Source organism: Monodelphis domestica, chromosome 3, assembly GCF_027887165.1.
Source record: "Monodelphis domestica isolate mMonDom1 chromosome 3, mMonDom1.pri, whole genome shotgun sequence".
NCBI classification, from domain to species: domain Eukaryota; kingdom Metazoa; phylum Chordata; class Mammalia; order Didelphimorphia; family Didelphidae; genus Monodelphis; species Monodelphis domestica.
The window spans coordinates 25,551,072-25,559,828 of record NC_077229.1 but is presented as its reverse complement, the minus strand read 5'-3'; the positions used below and the strand labels follow the sequence as shown (position 1 = coordinate 25,559,828).

Genomic DNA, 8,757 nt, shown 5'->3' with positions numbered 1-8,757 from the left:
TCTCTCTCTCTCTCTCTCTCTCTCTCTCTCTCTCTCTCTCTCTCTCTCTCACTCTCTTTCTCAATATCTTCCCTCTATTGTCAGTAAATTACCATAAATTCCATTTACTTTAGTAATTAATTTTGGAATTTAGAAATTAAATCTTTGGCAACCACATATATAAATATTCAGAGTCCAGCCACAATTAAATTTAACAGAACCTTGGGAAATGGATCACAGAACAGCCCTACTAGAAAGAACCTTATAATGTCAAGCATTGAATGTTCAAGTTAGAAGGGATCTTAGGACCTAGAATGTTAAATCTGGAATAAGACCTTCAGATAAAGAATGTTCAGAGCTGAAACAAAGTTTGGGAACATTCAACACACTAGAAATGACCCTAGGATGCTAGAATATAGAACAAAGAATATCAAAGTCCAAAGAGAGCTTAGAAGTTTCAAAAATATTTAGATGCATTAGAGTAGAATAGGAAAGGTCTTTAGAAGATGGAATGTCAGAGATGGGAGGGTGTTGGATGGAAGGGCATTGACTCATCCCCAAAATACAAAGTAGTCCAAGAGTCACCAGGATCCAAGACTGTGACTACCTAGTGAGGACAGCCTCTCCTATAGGGCCAATCATTGTTCTGCAACCCTACCTTGGCAGCTCTCCCTATACTCCAAGAAACAACTATAAAAGTATAGGTTCTATTACTTCCACCTTCCCATTATGTCTGGCCCACCATTGGGACTAGAGATTATTAAATAGCCATCCAGTCACCATGGGCTCTGGACTATCCCACATTGTCCACAGACCAAAGCAAAAGAAAGCAAATGCCTTGATAGGTCATACAGCTAGTTAAGTATTATGGGGTAAGGCTCAAATCCAGCACTTAAGACATTGTAGGTATTTAATAAATGCTTGTTCATCCAGGTCTCCTTAACCTCAGTTTACCCTTCTATAAAATAATTTGATCTAGATAGGGTTGATTTAGATAAACACCTAGGTTCCTCCTAGCTCTAGATTTATGAGCTTACAACTAGTGATCTTTCTACCATATGACACTACTTCCCCCAGTTCTCTAAAGTTAGAACATATTAGACCCCATGTCCAGCACTATTGTCCTGATGCATCAAGAGATGTCATTGAGAGCAACTCAGAATGTCATGGGATCTCAAGAATTGGAAGGGACCAGAAAAATCATACACACACACACTACAGTCAATATCTTTGGGATCTCACCAAGGTGGACCTTCCTTCCAATGATGTATCCTGCAACTCATCAAAGCCTATTCATTCCACAGGATTCTTGGACATGTCCTTCCATATATTCACCATAATATGCTCTTGCAGACCAGTGGATATAGTATTGCCCTTGAAGTTAGGAAGACCTGGGTTCAAATCCCCCCCCCCCCACTAACATTTACTAACCCAGGGCAAGTTAATTTCCCTCTCTATCAGTCAACAAACATTAAGCACCTACTTTGTGCCAGTCACTGTGCTAAGTGCTAGGGATACAAATAGGCAAAAGACAGTACCTGACCTTAAGGAGCTCCCATTTAATAGGGGGAAGACAACATGCAAACATTTTTTTACCAAAAATCTATAGACAGAATAAATTTAGAGATATCTGAGTCTTAGTTTCCTCATTTGCATAATGAGGACTTGATGACGTTTAAGATCCATCCCCCAAACTCTGTCTACTGGCTCCCCTGGCTTCCTTTAAGTTCCAACTAAAATTTTGTTCTTACCCAATCCGTTTTAATCCAATTCCTCCTCATCTTATTTTACCATATATATATATATGGTAAATATATATATGCATATACATATATATATATAAACCTTAATTATTTACCTTTTTACCTTATGTAGGCAGAATAGCTAGGTATTAGTGTTTAGAATGCTGAACCTAGAGCAGGAAGACCCAAGTTCATATCTGTTAGCAGACACTTACTAGCTGTATGACCCTTAGCAAGTCACTTCCCTTGTTTGCCTCAGTTTCCTCATCTGTAAAATAAGGATAATAATAGCACCAACCACCCAGGGTTATGGTGAGGATCAAATGAGCTAATATTTATTTATTTGTAAAGCATTTAGCACAGTGCCTGCCAGGCACCACCTGAGAGTCAGAAAAATTTGTTGCTGTTCTTGTAAAGTAGGACTCCCCTCTCATTGATCCTTTAGTTATCTGTTTTGAACTTGCAAAGTTCTTAGTGAACCAGGGAGTAGTGGAGAGCTCACTCTGTTTAAGCTAATGTTTTTCCCCAGGGCTGGGATAGCTGGGGTAGGCAGTGTTTACAAAGGGAGCTTTGGTTCTGTCAATAAGCTCCAAAACAGGATTATCCACTTATCCACAGACAAGAACAATGTTTGGGAGGCAGGAGAGCAAAGGCTAGTCTGTGCCATACTTCTGAAAGGGCTGCCCCCCAGATGATCTGGGGAAGGAGAGACAGAGACAGACAGAGACAAAGAGAAAGAGAGAGACAACAGACACAGACACAGAAATAGGCAGAGATAAAGAGGGATGGGGAGAGGGGGGAGAGAGGGAGGGAGAAAGGGAGAGAGAGAGAGAAAGAGACAGAGAGACAGAGAGACACACACACACAGAGACAGAGAGACAGAGAGACCGAGACAGAGACAGAAAGACAGAGGGGGGGATGGGAAGGGAGGGAGATACTTTATAAGATAATGCTTTGGCTTTTAAATTTCCACTTAAACCTCTCTTCCCAGACACTATTACTCCCCACATCCAGCCAAACTGTCTTTCTCTCTACCTCTCACACTCCATCTCCCACTTCTACAACTCTACACCTATCATCCTTCACATCTGGAATACCCTCCGTCCTTGCTCTCGCCTCCTAAGAGTTCTGCTCTTTCAAAATGTATGGTTGGGTTGATTTGAAGGTTCCTTCCAGCTCTAACATTTTATGTTCTAACAAACATTTTTAGGTCCCTTCCAGCACTAACAGTATGCATTCTAATGTTCTAGGTTGAAGTATTGTACAATTCTAAGACCTTTTCTAGCACTAACATTTGGCATCCTAATGTTCTATGTTCTACTCCTGGCTCAAGCATTTTGCATTCTGATTCCTGGGTCCTAACACTGTTCATTCTAAAAAAAAAAATACTAGTGCTAACATTCCACATTCTAATGTTCTATGTTCTAACATCATATAATTATAATGGTCCCTTTCTAGTGTTATTGTTCTATATTATTTTATTATATTATATTGTAATATCATATTATATTGTTCTATATTCTATATTCTAATAACATAATTCTAAGGCCTCTTCTGGAGCTAACATTCTATATTCTAGTTCTATGTTCTAAAACATAATTCTAAGTTCTCTAGAGCTAACATTCTGTATTCTAATGTTCTAGAGTTTTACACTGTATAATTCTTGGAACTTCTTTAGTGCTAATATTCTGCATTCTAATGTTCTAACATCATATAATTCTAATGTCCCTTCTAGAATTAACATTCTGCATTCTAATGTTCTAGACTCAACTACTATAGACATCTAAAGCCTCTTCTAGTGCTAACATTCCACATTCTAATGTTCTATGTTCTAACATCATATAATTTTAACGGTCCCTTTCTAGTGTTATTGCTCTATATTATTATATTATATTATATTATATTATATTAATTATATTATATTTATTATATTATATTATTCTATATTCTATATTATAATAACATAATTCTAAGGCCTCTTCTGGAGCTAACATTCTATATTCTAGTTCTATGTTCTAAAACATATAATTCTAAGTTCTCTAGAGCTAACATTCTGTATTCTAATGTTCTAGAGTTTTACACTGTATAATTCTTGGAACTTCTTTAGTGCTAATATTCGGCATTCTAATGTTCTAACATCATATAATTCTAATGTCCCTTCTAGAGTTAACATTCTGCATTCTAATGTTCTAGACTCAACTACTATAGACACCTAAAGCCTCTTCTAGTGTTAACATTCCATATTCTAAGACTTTAAAATCAAGCACTATGTTCTGAAGTCCTTTCTGGCTCTAATATCTTATGTTCTAACATTTTTTTAAACCCTGACCTCCTGTCCTAGAATCAAAATGAATATTGATTCCAAGGCAGAAGAGTGGTAAGGGCTAGGCATTTGGGGTTAAGTGACTTGCCCAGAGTCACACAGCTAGGAGGTTTTGATCCTCCTGACTCTAGGCCTGGCACTCTATTCATTGAGCCACCTAGCTGTCTCATGTTCTAATATTCTAAGGTCATTTCCAGCTTTAACATTCAATGTTCTAATAGTTCTCCTAATGCTAATGTTCTTTGCTCTAAGATCTTTTCCAGCTATTGGTACTCTAGCCTAAAAAACAAGTTCCTTAGATACTCTTAGATTCTCCAAGGAGGTCCAATTTTTTGTCCATGTCATTTCTGGAAGGAATAGACAGAGCTGAGATTTCTTTATTGGAAATAAAATGGGATTCAACAGCTCCAACTCCAAGGTAGAAAACATCCCAACAATCCATTTATGGGGCAAGATTAATCCCCATTCTCTACCCCATGCGCAGCTCTCCCCAAGAGGCAACCTCAGCCTCCTGGAAATAGAATGTCTCCTTATCCTTTATCCCTTGCCTAGAATAACTTCTAACTGAGAAGAGGAATTTCCCAAAGCTGGTAAAAATATTCCTTGCTGCTAAGAGAGAAAAAAGGCCTGAATGAGCCTAAGAAAGGCAGAATTCTAGGCTCTGAGCAAGCAATCCAGCTAAGGGATTGTTTTTTGACCTCTAACCAGATTAAAAGTGGGTAGATGGGGGGAGCTGCCTTAAACACCAATGAAGGAGACATTTGGTGATGAGCCAACTGGTAAGGTCAGTGTTTCCCTGAGCTTCTTTCTATCATTCAAGGAATACTCTTGTTGGTGAACTTGTTGGAACATAGATGGGGTAGGAGGGATGAGAGAGACAGTTGTGGGACAACAGAACTAGCACCCAGCTAGGAAGCAGGCTCTGGCTCAGATCTGTTCTAATGGGTAAGCCTTCACTTTGTTCCCCTTTCAACTCTATAAAAATGGATTATAATCAAGAATCTGGTCCTGGAAGAACCCTCAGAGGACATATGATCCAACCCCTTCATTTTATAGAGGAGGAACCTTTATGTAGAAAAGTGAAGGAAGGGTCTGTATGACCCTGGCCAAGTCATGTCACCTCCAATTGCCTAGCCCTTACCTCTCTTTTGCCTTGGAACCAATACACAATATTGATACTCAGATGAAAGTGGCATGGGCATTGTACCCCCAAAACTATAGAAGTGTTTCAGGCAAACTGTCAGCAGGGAAATTCCATCTATGATGTCCTCCTGGCTAGATTCAACATTACCTTCTAATTTCTCATTTCTCTTTTTATTTTTAAGCTAAGTTTTAGGAGTCTTGTGTCCTTGCAAAAGGTATCCTTCCTGAACCCCAGGGGTTCACCTCAAGCCCCCCACAACAGAAGGTGAGGGTATAAAAAACAAGTGAAGGGTTCTGCCCAGCTAGGAAGTATCTCTAGCAAGATGGGAATCCCAAGTCTGTGCCAAATCCAACATCCAACTTTCTATCCATTGTATCTCTAAAATGCCATGAAGTACAAATATTTTATATTCCACATAATACTGTTCATTCTAAGGCCCCCAATTAGCACGAACATTCTACATTCTAATTTTCTACATTCTAACGTCATATCATTATAATGGTTCCTTCTAGTGTTATTGTTCTATGTTCAGTGAAGTGTGAATCAATCTTTATTTCTTTATCAATTAGCAACTTTTAATTTAATCAATCAAAAACTGAAAATACCCCTACTTAACAATACTAAGTAAGGGAGTTCACAGTCACTTACTTGGAGAGCTCCAACTTGTTAACCCAATCAATCAGAAACTTGTGAATCCTATGATAAGAGTTGATACCTTCAAAGGCTCATGATCAGAGTTGACACCTTCAGAGGATGAGAAGTAGATCCCACAGACACTGTCCCCTGGGCAGCGCTAGGCAATTTGGAAGCTGTGATTGGCCCCTGTGAAGAGGGGAAGGGACAGGAAGTGACTATAAAAAATCCTGAAAGTCTTCAGCCTGAATCTTGGGCTTGGAAGATCTTAGACTGACTGGGACTGTGGCTTGGAGCTACAACTTGAGACTTTGACCTGGGACTCTGGCTCTTGGATTGCTTCTGGTAAGACTGTTCCTGGATCTTCTCCTTTGGAGCTTCACTTGGGTGAGTGAGAAGCTGACCCTCTTTTCCTGGCTTCTGGTGAGATTAGTTCTGGAGAGGCCACTGGGTCTTCCATCTGAGGATTAACAAGCCCACTTGGCTGACCCCGGGGACCAGAACAACTTTTAGGGTGATAGGCTAGACATATTCTCTACCCTCTTTTATATTTTTCTACTTTCACTCCTTCCACCTTTTTGTAAATAAAACTACTAAAGTCATTTTGACTTGAGCTATAATATTTTTAAATCGGCAACCACAATATTATCTTAAAATTCTCATATATTTAGTCAAACCCTTAATTTAATTCCTTAAATTTCTATATCATATACTTCTAAGATCTCTTCTAGTGCTAACATTCTCTATTCTAATGAGTCTCTTTCAGCTTTAGTATTTGATCTCACATCCAGATCAGGCATTCTATGACTCTAAAAAGCTTTTCAAAATTAAGAGTCAACAAAGACTCTGGAGGATATGGAAATATCAGACGCAACCACTATTCTCAAGGAGTTTAAGATAATGGCAACTAAAATCAGAGTTCATCCCAATTCCTTCACCAAATCCTGGCTGTAATTTGTCTATAAACTATCTAAGAAAGTCATCCAGACAGTCAAAAAACTTTTATTCAGCATCTACTATATACTAGGCACTAATTAATGCTAAGTGCTAGACTAACACCTTCAGGGAGTGCACAGTTTAACAGAGGAGCCAACACACAAACAGCTATGCACAAAGAATCTCTAGACAAGACAAATAGAAAATAATCCAGACAGAAGGCTCTAGAATTAAGGGGGAACCTGAAAAGACTTCTTGTATTCCCTGAGAACCAGCATCCTCATTCCTAAAATGGGGACCAACCATTTTTATTGCCTACTATATCACGTGGTTATGAGAAACTTTTTTTTTGTAAACCTGTAATTGCTAGAGAAATTGACTTCAGGTTAATTACTACAATCAATCAATATACATTTTTTTTTTGCTAGGTATAGGTCCTGGAGATATAGACAAAAGTGAATGGGTTCCTGCCCTCAAGAAGCTTATATTTTATTAGAGGAAGGTAGCACACAGACAATTTTGTAAATAGAAAATAGAAAAGGTGATTGATTGGGAGTGGTGGGGAGGCATAGGGATTGGGAAGGGAAGCAAAATAGCAGGAATCAGGAAAGGCCTTATAGAGGGAGAAGCACCTGAGATGAACTTAGAAGGAAAGGAGTCTCTGTAGATAAAGCCCAGGGGCTGGAGTCCTGAAGACTTGGATTCAAATCCAGCCTCAAACACTTAAGCTTTGTGACTCTGGGCAAATCCCTTAATCTCTGTTTGCCTTGGTTTTCTCATCTGTAAATGAGAATAAATAATAGCACTTCTTGCCCAGGATTGTTGTGAAGATCAAATAAGATATATAATAATTATAAATGCAATAGATTCATATATGTATAGTGCCTGGAACATAGTAAACACTGTACGGGCTATTATTAATATTATTATTTGCATTATCATGCTAAGAGTAAGTGTTGAGGAGGAAGTGGATTCCAGGCAAGAGGTACAGCCTATTCATAGACTCTGTCAACTTGAAATCTGAAGACCCCCATTTTGCCCCAGTCCCCTGAGAACTCACCCCAATGGAAGTCCCAGACTCACCCATTTCAGACTGAAGGATAGACCTTAAAGTGCTTGATGATCCCAGCTTAGGTGGGGCTAGCAGAGCCAATGTTAAGTACCCTTTTAGTCTTTAGAAGTTTCCCCCAGATTATCAGAGATCCTTCCTAAGTGCAGGAACCATCCATGTAATATCCATAGTAAGAAGACCACTCCCTGATACCCCAGCCTCTTTCCCAAGCCTGCTTACAACCTGTCAGTGTATGGCTTGATGTCCTGAGTTCCCCCAAAGGCATATAAGATTCCTGTGTTCTATTGTTCTTTGGAGAATCATCTCCAGTGTTGATCCTCCCAGATACCATCCCCAGAGCCTCGGTTTTGACTCTGTGTAATATTTCGGTGCTTGGCTCTCTGACATTGGCTGGTTATTGGACCTCTCTCTTTCCTGATTAAAGACTTGGTTTTTCTGACTACTTTAGAAGTTCTGTGTTTTTCCAATTTAATAACTCAGAGGTGAAAAATGGACATTGTCACACATGAAAAAAAACCAACATAGGACTGGGTGATCAAAGGGTTATCTCAGCAAATTAGAGGCTCAAAATCGATTCTTCTGGTGTAGATCAAAGCATACGATTTTTCACTTTATTTGGGGGTTTGGGGTTTAGATGTTTATTCTCTTACAAAAATGAACAATACGGGGGACAGCTGGGTGGCTCAGTGGATTGAGAGCCAGACCTAGAGACGGGAGGTCCTAGGTTCAAATCTGGCCTCAGACACTTCCCAGCTGTGTGACCCTGGGCAAGTCACTGAACCCCCATTGCCTAGCCCTTACCACTCATCTGTTTTGGAGCCAATACACTGTATTGACTCCAAGATGGAAAGTGAGGGTTTAAATTTTAAAAAATGAACAATATGGAAATAGGTTTTGCATGATAATACATGTATACTGAACTGAGATC

The 8,757-nt window shown here is 39.2% G+C and overlaps 1 protein-coding gene across 5 annotated transcripts in view; it reads right to left on the bottom strand.

The window, feature by feature from the left end:
* TPST2 (tyrosylprotein sulfotransferase 2) overlaps positions 1–8,757 on the bottom strand; it is a 74,922-nt gene that overhangs the window by 53,288 nt on the left and 12,877 nt on the right. For 2 of the 5 annotated variants that reach the window (XM_056821561.1, XM_056821560.1), the window contains exon 1: positions 5,837–6,005. The exons of the other annotated variants lie outside the window; for them this stretch is intronic. The gene's annotated coding sequence lies outside the window, so the exon portion shown is untranslated. Of the gene's footprint in view, positions 1–5,836; positions 6,006–8,757 lie in introns of those variants that run through there. 5 annotated transcript variants of the gene reach the window in all.